The 12,254-nt window shown below is 39.2% G+C and overlaps 1 protein-coding gene and 1 pseudogene across 3 annotated transcripts in view; both read right to left on the reverse strand.

Annotated features, from left to right (window-relative positions):
- Positions 1 to 12,254, reverse strand: part of DLG2 (discs large MAGUK scaffold protein 2) — a 2,175,716-nt gene that overhangs the window by 285,743 nt on the left and 1,877,719 nt on the right. The window lies entirely within an intron of this gene.
- Positions 5,565 to 7,272, reverse strand: LOC133764603 (cleavage stimulation factor subunit 2-like; annotated as a pseudogene).

Raw genomic sequence — 12,254 nt, forward strand, 5'->3', positions numbered from 1 at the left:
TTTCAAATAAATAAATAAATCTTAAAAAAAAAAAAGAACTGATAAATGACTCTCCTAGTATTGAAAAATAACTGCAGTACTTTTAGTAGAGAATTTCTGATTTGCAGGGACCAAAACTGTCCCTCTCCTCTGTTCATTGAGGTTGAGATTTTGTGCTTTGTTAACAGTATTGAAGCAGTGCTTACCTCCAGGAAATGGAACAGGTTTATTTCCACAGCCTCTGCATGGAGAATCTCATCCAATATGATCAACAAATCCATGTATTCCCTGGTTAATATAAGCTGAAAACAGATTTGAGGGTGACGCTGATTTTAAGTCAAGCCCTCTGAACAGATGAGAGTGTGGAGGGACCCAGGAATCCAGGGACTGTTCTAGATAGAGGCTACATTGTGATTGCCACTTTCACTCCCCACCAGCTACCCAGCGGCAATGAAAAAAAGGTAGGGAGGCATGGCTACCAGATTTATGATTTCATTTAAAACGTAAAAAACTGCAATACGATGACTTGGTTCTGTCCCACCCTGCAAAAATCAGTTGGGCAGTTTTGGTCAAATCACTCACATTTGTTCTTGTATCATCTTCAAACTGTGTGTTTAAGGAGGCCAAACAAAGGAAATATCCTTTTATAAAAAAACTTTAGTAGAAATGTCAGATATCACATAATCATTAGACAAAAGAAGTCAACTATGGATGTGAGATGGATTTGGAACAATTCTTGGATTTTAGAGGGCATAAAGTCTTTGGTTAATGGTGCCACAAATATGGCAATTTTAGCTAGAAATTTCATCCTACAAACATCAATTCTACATCTAAACAGCCATCAAATCCCATGAATTCTACTAAAACGTCACTCTAGTCTGTAAGTTCCTCTCTGTTGCCACTGCCACTACATGGGTAAACTCTTTCCAAATTTGTTCCCACTCTTTAAAACATTTTTTAAAATTTTCTTTATTTGAAAGGCAAAGGTAGAAGGTAGGCAGCTGGGAGAGATACTATTCATCTGCTGGTTCACTGCCCAAATAGCTGCAACAGCTGGGGCTGGGCTAGGCTGAAGCCAAGAGCCTGGAGCTCCAGCCAGCCAAGTTCTCCCACACGGGTGGCAGGAACCCAAGCACTTGGGCCACCCTCAGCTGCTTTCCCAGGTGGCACTCATAAAGGATGCCGGCATTGTAGGCCATAGCTTATCTTGCTGTGCCACAATGTCAGCCCCTAATTCCTCTATCTAACCTTCCCTTACTGTGTTAGCCACTCCAGTGGTCAGAGGACTCTAAAATGATGACCTGATTTTCTCTCACCAGTGTTAAGATCCTCTGTTAACTTCTCATCAAGAATAGCATAAAGCCACATAGTTAGTGGAGTATATAAAACTCCTTCACAATTTTGCTTTCCTAACAGTATCTCTTATCTTCTTCTTGGAAAATTTGAGGACTTTACAGAACCTATTTCTTCCTTTTAGTACACTCCACTCATTCTTCTAAAACACAGTTGAACACTGCCGCTTCTAGGAGTCTTTTTTAATTTTTCACACTGAGTTAATGACTTAGTGTGCCACTATTCCCATAGCACCTCCTTTATTTCAGCATTTCTCATGTCACTTTGTAATGTTTGGGATCTTTATTTGACTGAAGATACTACTAGTACAACCCAGCATAGCATTTCTGATGGCCCGGTTTCATAAATCACAAAAGGCTAAACAAAAATCCCTGGACACATCTGAACAACTCTAAGGTAAGGTGCCATTCCTACTCTACTTTTGGCAATAACCTGTCTCACGGTTAAAACGTTATTAGTTTAGTCCTGAATTACAGGGTCCTCCTTCATGACATAGGTTCAGTTCTTGGGAACCTATATATGACTCCTGCATTTTAGCTTAAAACAAAACAGGGATTTTATAGCCATTTTACCAACAGTCATCCCTCCATTTTCAAGGTGGTTTGGCCCCGAGAACTTCAACTCCTCATGGACTCCAAAATCTATAGATGCCCAAGTTCCTCATTTAAAATGGCACAATGTTTGTGTATAGCCTAAGTGAATCCTCCAACATATTTTAAGTCATCTCTAGATACCTTATAGTACTTAGTACCATATAAGTGCCTTGTAAATAGTTGCTATATTTATTGTTTAGGGAATGATGACAAGGGGAAGACGTCTGTACACATTCTGTACAGACACATTTTTTTGCACAGTTAGTTAAATTTGAGAATATGGAACCCATGGCCACACAGGCCAACTATATTTGCAAAATTGTGCTACACAGAAGACTTGCCTTGGAATACATTAAAATTGGTAGAATACTGTTGCTTCATTTTTTGTTCTTTCCTTCTATGATGCAGGCAGGATTACAAATGTTGGTTTGTTAACTTCCAGGGCACTCAACCATGAAGTTCTTGTCATAAATTATTTTAGATAATTATAGGCCAAGAATGCTTCCACCCAGGAGAGATGTGTAAATCTGTGAAGTATTTCTTTCTCTTTAATCAATTATCTAACAAGCAAAGTTAGGAGGTTTCAATTCTGATTTTTTTCCTCTTTAAATAAAAATTTATTGAATAACAACAAAAATTTAATAATAAATTAATAATAAACAATGAACATAAAATTACCAAGACCTCTATCCCCACATAACACCAACTACATACATTCTACTACATTAAACATAATCTTACACTGTGTGAACAGCAATTTATGCTTTAATTTTGCTTGTCATAAAAATGAAGGATTTTTTTTGTTGCTTAATGACTCTTGTTGCATTTTCTGGGCTTTCCATTTGGGAAAGAAAATCTTGAACATTTGTAAATTGTAACCAAAATTGTATTATAATTTAAAGTCAGCTATCCTGTCATCTATTATTCTGTAGAGAAATAACTGAAAAAATTTGAACTCCATCTTAAGATGACTTTTGTAGTCAACACAAAGGCTCCTTATCACTGTTTTTATTAAGGGGACTTATTAATGTCTTGTTTAAAAACTAAAAATTTGCAATTTCTTTTTTTAAAATTTTATTTATTTGAGAGGTAGAGTTACAGGCAGTGAGAGGGAGAGACAGAGAGAAAGGTCTTCCTTCCATTGGTTCACTTCTCAAATGGCCACAATGGCCAGAGCTGTGCCAACCCGAAGCCAGGAGTCAGGTGCTTCTTCCCGATCTCCCATGCAAGTGCAGGGGCCCAAGCACTTGGGCCATCTTCCACTGCTTTCCCAGGCCACAGCAAAGAGCTCGATTGAAAGAGGTGCCCATATGGGATACGGGCACCGCAGGCAGAGGATTAACCTACTGTGCCAGGGTGCCGGCCCCAGAATTTACAATTTTAATAGTTTTTTTTTTTTTTTGGAGGGGGGAGGATGGTTACTACCTCCCTATTCACCAAATAATCATTCACCAAATGACATAAGCAAAAGGTCATTTCTTTGTCTTATCAAAATGCTTGTTATTTCTGTCATCTACAACCTTAGCCTACAATTACCACATCTGCTCTGGGATGTTAGTAGTCACCATGAATCACTAGGAGAAAAGAAGCCCCAGGCCCTCAAAAGAGGGGAAAAAACTTCACATTTAGTTATGCCCAGAGTTCAACTCGTTATAGATTTATGAGAATGTTCCTACTGAATTAGCATTATAACACCAATTTTCCTACAATTAAGTGACCAAGAATGAACAAATGGTTGTTTCTAATTATTCAGAAACCTCTGGTATGACATGAAGGATTAATGAGATTGGTTTTTTAGTCACTAGTCTCAACACAATAAACGTAGCTCATGGACCCATGATACCTAACTGTGCTATTACACCAGTAAAAGATAGGTGTTTCTGTAAGGATAGATTGGGATACCAACACTATTGCCAATTTGTTCACTTGGATTTCAGTTACCTAAATGAACTTTAATAAGACTTTAGGAAAATAAGCAATGTAACATCAAAAACGTGGTTCCTTTTAGACAACTGCCGACCAACTATTCTCATCGCCAAGGCCCTTGATTTGGAAAGCTAGTGTTCTGTTCCCTGAAACTTATGAGTTCTTGATGAGTAAGGTTTTACTCTGGTCTCAAATCAGCATATCAAGGTCCTGGTATTCATGGAAGTGGACTTAAAAGGTAACGAAAATAATAAACTCTGCACAATTGTCATTCAAACTGAATTGGAGATGAGCAGGATACCCAGAAATCTCTTCAGCTGTTTTGAGCATGTTTTCTTTGCTAGGTTAATATGAAATAGCTTATTTATTTGTTGTAAATGATTATGTATCATGAGTAGAAAATTCCTCCATTTCAATGTCTATCAAGCTGCTTATCTTTGCATTCTTTTGCTTGCCATGTAAAGCAATATGCTATTACATTCTCTAAGCCTATGCCAGGTTTTCAATTGATCTGACCATAATCCCTAACCCAGGGAGTAGTATTCTGAGAATACAAATAGGATCAAAAGTGGTTCCAGTAGAACTTTACTAATTATTAAGGTAATTTTTAACTTCTTGAAGTTGGCTTGATGGAGAGAAATGATGTTCCTCCTTAATGCCACTACGGGGGGGGGGGGGGCGGGGGAGAAGGAATACTAGGCAAGAAGACCCCAGGTTACAGCACTGATTATGTTCAGAACTATCTGCAAGGTAGGAAGCAGGAACAGACCTACCAGGCAACCTGAATGCTTGTCCTCCTCATTTGGTCTTCTTAAAATAAACCATAAAAGTTCTAGAGCTTTCTATGTTTTAAGTTCCCAGGACAAATTTGGTTTATAATGTAGGGCTGCAGGTTAGTAATTTCCTGGAAGATAGGATGAAATGTATTTTTTCCACTTGATTTCTGTTGTTTTTATTTCATCTTGAACATGTGAAAAATTAGTGGGTTTTTAAAGTTGACTACAAGACTGAAGTTTTAGAACAGACAAGAAAATGTCAGAGTCTTGTTGATATATTCAAACCAGCACCAACACAATCTTTTGTCTTAACCTTGAACTATGAATGTTCAGATCCGCTATTGACAAAAAATGCATTTTGATATTTAGATGTTTCTAAACTAAACAAATTGCTGTGCTGTGCTCTTTGCTTTGGTGGCCTTTTGACCATTTTACAGTTCTAAGCATGTGCTGCTTTCTCCCAAAGACTCAGAGTTTTGAGAGAGTTTCTAAAGGGCAAAGCCTTATTATTCTTGCTGGAAGCAAATTAAGCAAAAACTAAATTTCAGAAAACACTGCTTCTGAGAAATTCTCAAATATTAGCAAGAAGAACGAATTGTTAACCTAAAGAGCAAGCTGCAATATAACATTAAAGTACAATGCTGTAGGAGAGTAGAAAACACATCTAAGGTTTCAACCAAAAAGGTCATGGATATCAATCTGCAGTGTTCAAAGTTTATTTCAAATTTGTTCAAAGTTTATTTCAAGTCACAGAAAATATACAAACTAAGACAACAAAATGAATCAGTTTTTTTCTGAGAGAAGGTGATGGGAGTCCTCCGCTTGGCACCAACTGAGTTAGTCAGGGGTTAGGACACTGAAGTCATCTTTTTGCAACATTTTAATAAAGTTATGGAAATAATTTCCAGATCTGCTGTCAGGTGGCTTTGAAAACCTTTTAAGGTGCTGCAGTGGATTTCTGGATTTGTTCCTTTAAGATTAGGACACTCTGCCTTTGCTCAGGAGGCAGCATGGCAATCTGGTCTGCAGTCCGCTGAAGAACCTGCATAATCAAAGCACCTTCTCATGATCCTGTGGAGTGACTTGGTTCTGCCCAGAACTAAAGGTACCAGGCTGGCTTCCACTCTGCAGGCTTGCTCCTTGCATGCCTGCTCCCTGCATGACTGGGACCTGTCTGGTTCCCTGGGGATGAACTGCCATATTAATTGGACTGGGACCTGGCATTCTACTAGGTAGAAGTCCTCTAGGTCCAGGCACTAGGACCCTGGTGTCTATGTCCCTAGCCTCCATTCCTCTGACTTCTATAGCATGGACTTCCATGACATGGGCCTCCATAGAACAGGCCTCCATGGCACAGGCTTCCATCACTCTGGCCTCCAATTCTCTGGCATCTAATCCTCTTGCCTCCATGGCTTGGACCTCCATACTTAATGCATTTATTCCTCATGGATCTCATCTATCTCTGTCATCCAAAGGTAGACCCTTTGATATAGCATGGGTCCTCTTGGCTCTGCATCAGAGGTCTAGGCTCAGCTAGTGGCCCTCCCCTCATCTCATGTTGGGGTAGGCCATGGCTTTCATGGCCAGGGACGTGATGCATGGGTGGACCCTGATGAAGTGGTCCCAGGTAACCTCTAGCCTCTACATCTCCAGTTACAGAAAGTAAAGTGTCTCCCCATGGGTCATTTGGAGCATTTCCTAGGAGACTTCGAGGAGTTGGGACATTGGCAGGCAAAGATCCACGCTGTAGAGTTGCTCTGGGGTTTTGCATCGGCACTTGTCATCATTCCATGGGCACTGGTCCACCTCCTGGCATTCCAACCTGGGTCTGCATTCCTCCTCCAGGAGCTAAAGAACCAAGGCCAGGTCTTGTGACAGCAGCTGCCATCTGCCCTGATCTGGAACACCACCTGGCATAGAAGCTTGCATCAGAGGAGGTGCACCATTGATGTGCATTCCACTCAAAGACTGGGTCTGAGGGGCCTGAGGATTTGGCTGGTTCATCGAAACACTAGATCCAGAGCCAGGCTCAGCACCATAGACTGGTTGGGGTTGCCTGTAATCTGCTGGGATATTTGTCTGGTGATGCAGAATTTTCAGGCCAATCTCCAGATCCACAATTCTCATCACTACCTGTGCTTGCAGCAAAGCATATGCCAGCTGAGGGTTCTGAAGTAACATGTTCTGTGCTTCCTGGGGACTATTCTGGACATAAAGCTTCATTTGTTGCATCACCTCAAACATCTGCTCTGGTGGAAGAGTGGCAACTGCTTTGCTAATGGACTCAGGAGCATCCTCAGGACTGACGGTCTCTCCATAAGGTGACTCAATGACTGGGGCACCAGTTCTAAGGCTCTTGAGTTCTTTGTTCTTTTCACTGGCTGCATTTTCCACTCAAAGTACTCTCCCACTGAATTCATGTCTATTCAGGCTCCACATGGCACTAAGTGCTGTCTCTTGGTCTTGGTATTCACAGAAGCCGTACCCTTTGGATTTCTTGTCTCCCTATAATATACCAATCTAAAACTAGTAACAGGTCCAATCTCAGAAAAGATGTCCTTTAATTGTTCTTCAGTAGCTTCATAAGGAATATTTCCCACAAATACAGAATGTAGAAAACAATCCACCACAGTCAAAGCTGCCATTGCTCTCTTCCTACAACTTCTGGTAAACCTAAGCACGCTTATGTAATTCTTCTGACTTTTGACGTTTGTTGTCACTAGAGATAATATCATTGGTCACTCATTGGTGACTCTAGGTAGAACATTTAAAATTGTAAAAACACTTCCATTTAGAATCAAAGCAAAGTAGGAGAAAATTATGAAACAAAGTTTGTGGTACTGAAATGACAGTTCATGAATCAAAAACAAAAGTAGTGTTTTCTAAACACATATTTCAAACTATAACAGCCTCTGCGTGGGAAGGCCCAAGACTTTGTGAAAATGGAATACCCTATGCCTCCTTAGGCTCATCACCCCTAGTTAAACAAGATTTACTTTTCCTCTGCCCCTAAGCCAGGCACTACACCCTGGGACTGCAGACAGCACACACTAGGAGGACCAACCAAAACTGACTACAATCACATCACTAAGTCTTCTGAATCAGCCCAACCAGTCTACACCACCTCTTTTAAGCTGAAAAATACAAGATCGTAGTTCTCAGGGCTGCTGATTACAACAAAGCTTTTAAACCCACAGACTCCATGCTGGGCAAAGTTGAATTGGCAGTCCTTTTGTACCTTAACAAGTATATGTTTTATAGTGACACTGAGTTGGCCATTTCTATACAGATTCATTCACTGCTAAGTAAACATATGACCATTTAACTAAATTTTCATTAAAGAAAAGAGCATGATACTTTATATACCATAATGTCAAAGCAGAAACCAAACAATTGATATGAGAAAAATAAACTGCTTTATAGGAACAAAGTCAAAATTAACCTTTAAAAAAATGGTGGGGTCAGCACTGTGGTGCAGGGGCTTAAGCCACTTTCTGCAGTGCCAGTATCCCATATGGGCACCAGTTTGAGTTCCAGTTGTTTCACTTCTGAACCAGATCACTGCTAGTGTGCTTGGGAAAGCAATGGAGGATGACTCAAGTGTTTGGGTCCCTGCACCCAAGTGGAAGACTCAGAAGATCCTGGCACCTAGATCCAGGACTGGCTCAGCCCTGGCCATTGTGGCCATCTGGGGAGTGAACTAAGAAATGGAAGATCGCTCTCTATTTCTCCCTCTCTCTCTGTAATTCTGGCTTTAAAACAAACAAGTAAATAAATCTTTTAAAAAAAGAGTGGTAGAAATAATTCAAGTTCATTGCCAGAAAAAAAAAAAAAACAGAAGAGCTTCTTAAAGAAAAGGATCAATTATTCTGAGTACTTTAGTCATTTTTTTCTAGATATTTTTCTTTCATTCATTTTTTGAGAAAGAGAGAGCAAGAGCAATAGAGAGCTGCAATTTGTTGCTTCACTGTTACAAATGACTCCTAAATCAGGAATGAGGCAGACCAAAGTCAGAAGCCAAGAACTCAATCCAGATCTCCCAGGTGGATGGCAAGAATCCATTTACTTGAGTCAATACTAACTGTCTGCATTATCATTAACACAGAGTCAGGAGCTGGAGGTGGTACTGAACCCAGGCTCTGTAACATATATTAATTGCTAGGACAAATGCCCAACCCAAGGTATTTCTTTCTTTTTTTTCATTTTCAATTAACTTTATACACAGAAGACCAACTCTATATTAAGTAAAGATTTCAACAATTTGCACACATACACATACACACACACAAAACTGTTTGAGAACAAGTTTTACCATTAATTCTCTTAATACAACTCATTGAGGACAGAGGTCCTGCATGGGAAGTTAATGCACAATAACTCCTGTTGTTAATTTAACAATTAACACTCTTATGTATGATGTCAGTGATCACTCAAGGCTCTTGACATGAGCTGCCAAGACTATGGAAGCCTTTGAAATCCACAGTCTCTGTGAGTATTTAGACGAGGCCATAAGCAAAGTGGAAGTTCTCTTGTCCCTTCAAAGAAATGTATACTCTTCTTTGGCGGCCACTTCTTTCCACTGGGGTCTTATTCACAGAGATCCTTCATGCAGGACATTTTTTTTTTCTTTTGCCACAGTGTCTTGGTTTTCTATGCCTGAAATGCTCTCATGGGCTATTCAGCCAGACCAGGATGCCTTAAGGGCTGATTCAGAAGTCAGGGTGTTGTTTAGAGTGATTGTCATTCTATGAATCTGCTGTGTAGACTACTTTCCATGTTGGAACATTCTCTCCTTTTAAATTCTGTCATTATTGCCAGACACTTGATCTTATTTATATGATCACTTTAGCACTTAAATCCTATCTATATGATAACTTAACACTTAATATGATCACTTTAACACTTAAGATGGTATTTTTACCACCCAGCTTAATGGGATTGGAGTCCCATAGCAAGTTTTTAAACTGTATCCTTAGAATTAAGTTTGTAGGAATGTATGCAGAACTATATAGCTTTACAGTTATAAACTTCCTCCTCCCTCTCTTATTCCCACACTTATTTTTGACTGAGATCTATTTTCCATTGACTTTATACACATACAATTAACTCCATGTTAAGTAAAGAGTTCAATAAATAGTATTAAGAAGGAAAAAAAAAAAACTATTCCTCAACAGTCAAGACAAAGGCAGTTCAAGTCCTTGCTTCTCAAAGTGTCAATTTCACTTCTACAAATTTCTTTTTAGGTACTCTATTAGTTATCACAGATCAGGGGGAACATATGACACTATTTCACTCAGTATGATGTTTCCCAGATTCATGCATTTTATTGCGAATGACTGGATTTCCTTTGTTTTTTTTACAGCTGTATAGTATTCCATAGAGTACATATCTCATAATTTCTTTATCCAGTCTTCAGTTGACAGGCATTTAGGTTCATTTCATGTCTTAGCTATTATGAATTGAGCTTCAATAAGCATACTCCTAGGTATTATTCATGAACATGTTTTTAAACTAAGAGGAGCTCACACTATACCAACATTTTGAACTTTACTGTTTCATTTGCTGTAACTGCATACATTTCTTCCATCTACTAACAGCTCTTTGTCAAAAGCATTTTAATGGTTTCTTAAAACTTGACTGGATAGATGTACTAGAAATTACTTACCATTTCCCATTGAAGAAAATTTATGATATAGTATTTCAAATTTTAAGAAGGATATTTAAGCTATAATGTATATGATTACAGGGAACAGAATATTGCAACCCTAAATATGAAGGGTTGTTGAACCAAAAAACATATGCAGAAAAGCTGGCTGCCCCTTCCTCTGCTTGCTTAAAAGTAGGACATAAGCCAGTGCTGTGGCTTAACAGGCTAATCCTCCACCTTGTGGCGCTGGCACACCGGGTTCTAGTCCCAGTTGGGCGCCGGATTCTTTCCTGGTTGCCCCTCTTCCAGGCCAGCTCTCTGCTATGGCCCGGGAAGGCAGTGGAGGATGGCCCAAGTGCTTGGGCCCTGCACCCGCATGGGAGACCAGGAGAAGCACCTGGCTCCTGGCTTTGGATCAGCACGATGCGCTGGCCGCAGCGGCCATTGGAGGGTGAACCGACGGCAAAAAGGAAGACCTTTCTCTCTGTCTCTCTCTCTCACTATCCACTCTGCCTGTCAAAAAACAAAACAAAACAAAACAAAACAAAAAACAAACAAAAAAAAAACAACAACAATATATAGATTTATAGACAAAAGGTATCCTGCTCCCCTATCCCCTTTCTATCTGAGGAGAACAAAGGTTAATCACAAAAGTCAACCTTGGGCCCTAGTCAGTTTAGAAATGGTGTGAAGGAATCTGCAGTAACAAACATTACTAAGGAGCCTTTACCTGCCACCTAATTGCCCATCCCCAGGTAGTTGCCTGTGCGTATGGACATTCAAACTCTCTTTCCTTTGTCTTGTCACTTTTCTAAAAAAGGTATCACTCTTTGTTGAAGAGGCCTTATAAGCTGAAATTCCAAGCCACTTCTTTGAAAATTACTAATTCCTTGATTGTCTCCCTTGTGCACAGGGAATATACATGTCAATATACTCTTGTTTGTGTCTGGTTATTCTGTCTTTTGTAACAGGCATGCATTGCAACAGAGAACCTATGGAGAGTTCTGCTTCATGATTCTCAATGGTTTAAATGACTAAACACATATTAGGAAGTGTCAGAGACATCCACTTAACGACATTATATGTAGGTTAGTGGTTCTGAGTTTATTCTCTGGAGTTAGTACACTCACTGACTTCATATTCTGCCACTTACAAGTGGTCTTATGACTTGTGTCTTCTCTCTTAATTTTATCTGTTAAGAAGAATAAGAGCTGTACCACTTGATAGTTTTATTATTAAATTAGTGTTCTTAAAGCATGTAGACCAGCATTTGCTATACAACAGACGATTAAGAACAATTAAGAAAAATCATTGATGTTATTGGTACTTTGTTGCTATTTTAATTATTAGTAATTATTGTTATTAATAATTTGATTTTGCTGGGCTGTGGCAATGTTTTCAGAGACTCTTTATAAAGTCTGTACTGATTGATTTAGATAAAATTGATACTTTAAACTCATTTAAGGAGAAAGCCATTTTGTAATTTGGGATGTGATTCTGGGAGGTAAGGAAGCTCTTCTGGAAAAGAAAGCAGCTGTGGGTTGAAGAAGTCACTGTTTAATCTGTACATACAGTGTCCAGGTTGGTAGGAAGCTGAATGGCAATTTTGTATAACTTCTCTCTCCTCATCCTACCAGAAGCCCAGGTAATCTTCAGCTATTCTTAAACCTTGAATGTCTCTTACATTGAGGAAACTTATTACCTACCTGAGTGGCTCTTACACTTAGAAGTTTAACTTTATATTAAACCAAATATGTCTGTCTTTATCTTCAATATATTGATAATAATCTCACAGATCACCTCAAACAAGCTTTAGCATTGAATTTCCATACAGTAAAATGATGGGGGTCAAATTTCTAATGGATTTATTTTTTGAGTTCAAAAGAGTTTAGCAGAAGCCCAAAACAGTAAAACCAAGACTCAGACTTTGGGAGAAATTGAGAAGATTGATATATTCATTAACATATATGCTTACCTGCG

This window comes from Lepus europaeus, chromosome 7, assembly GCF_033115175.1.
Source record: "Lepus europaeus isolate LE1 chromosome 7, mLepTim1.pri, whole genome shotgun sequence".
NCBI lineage: Eukaryota > Metazoa > Chordata > Mammalia > Lagomorpha > Leporidae > Lepus > Lepus europaeus.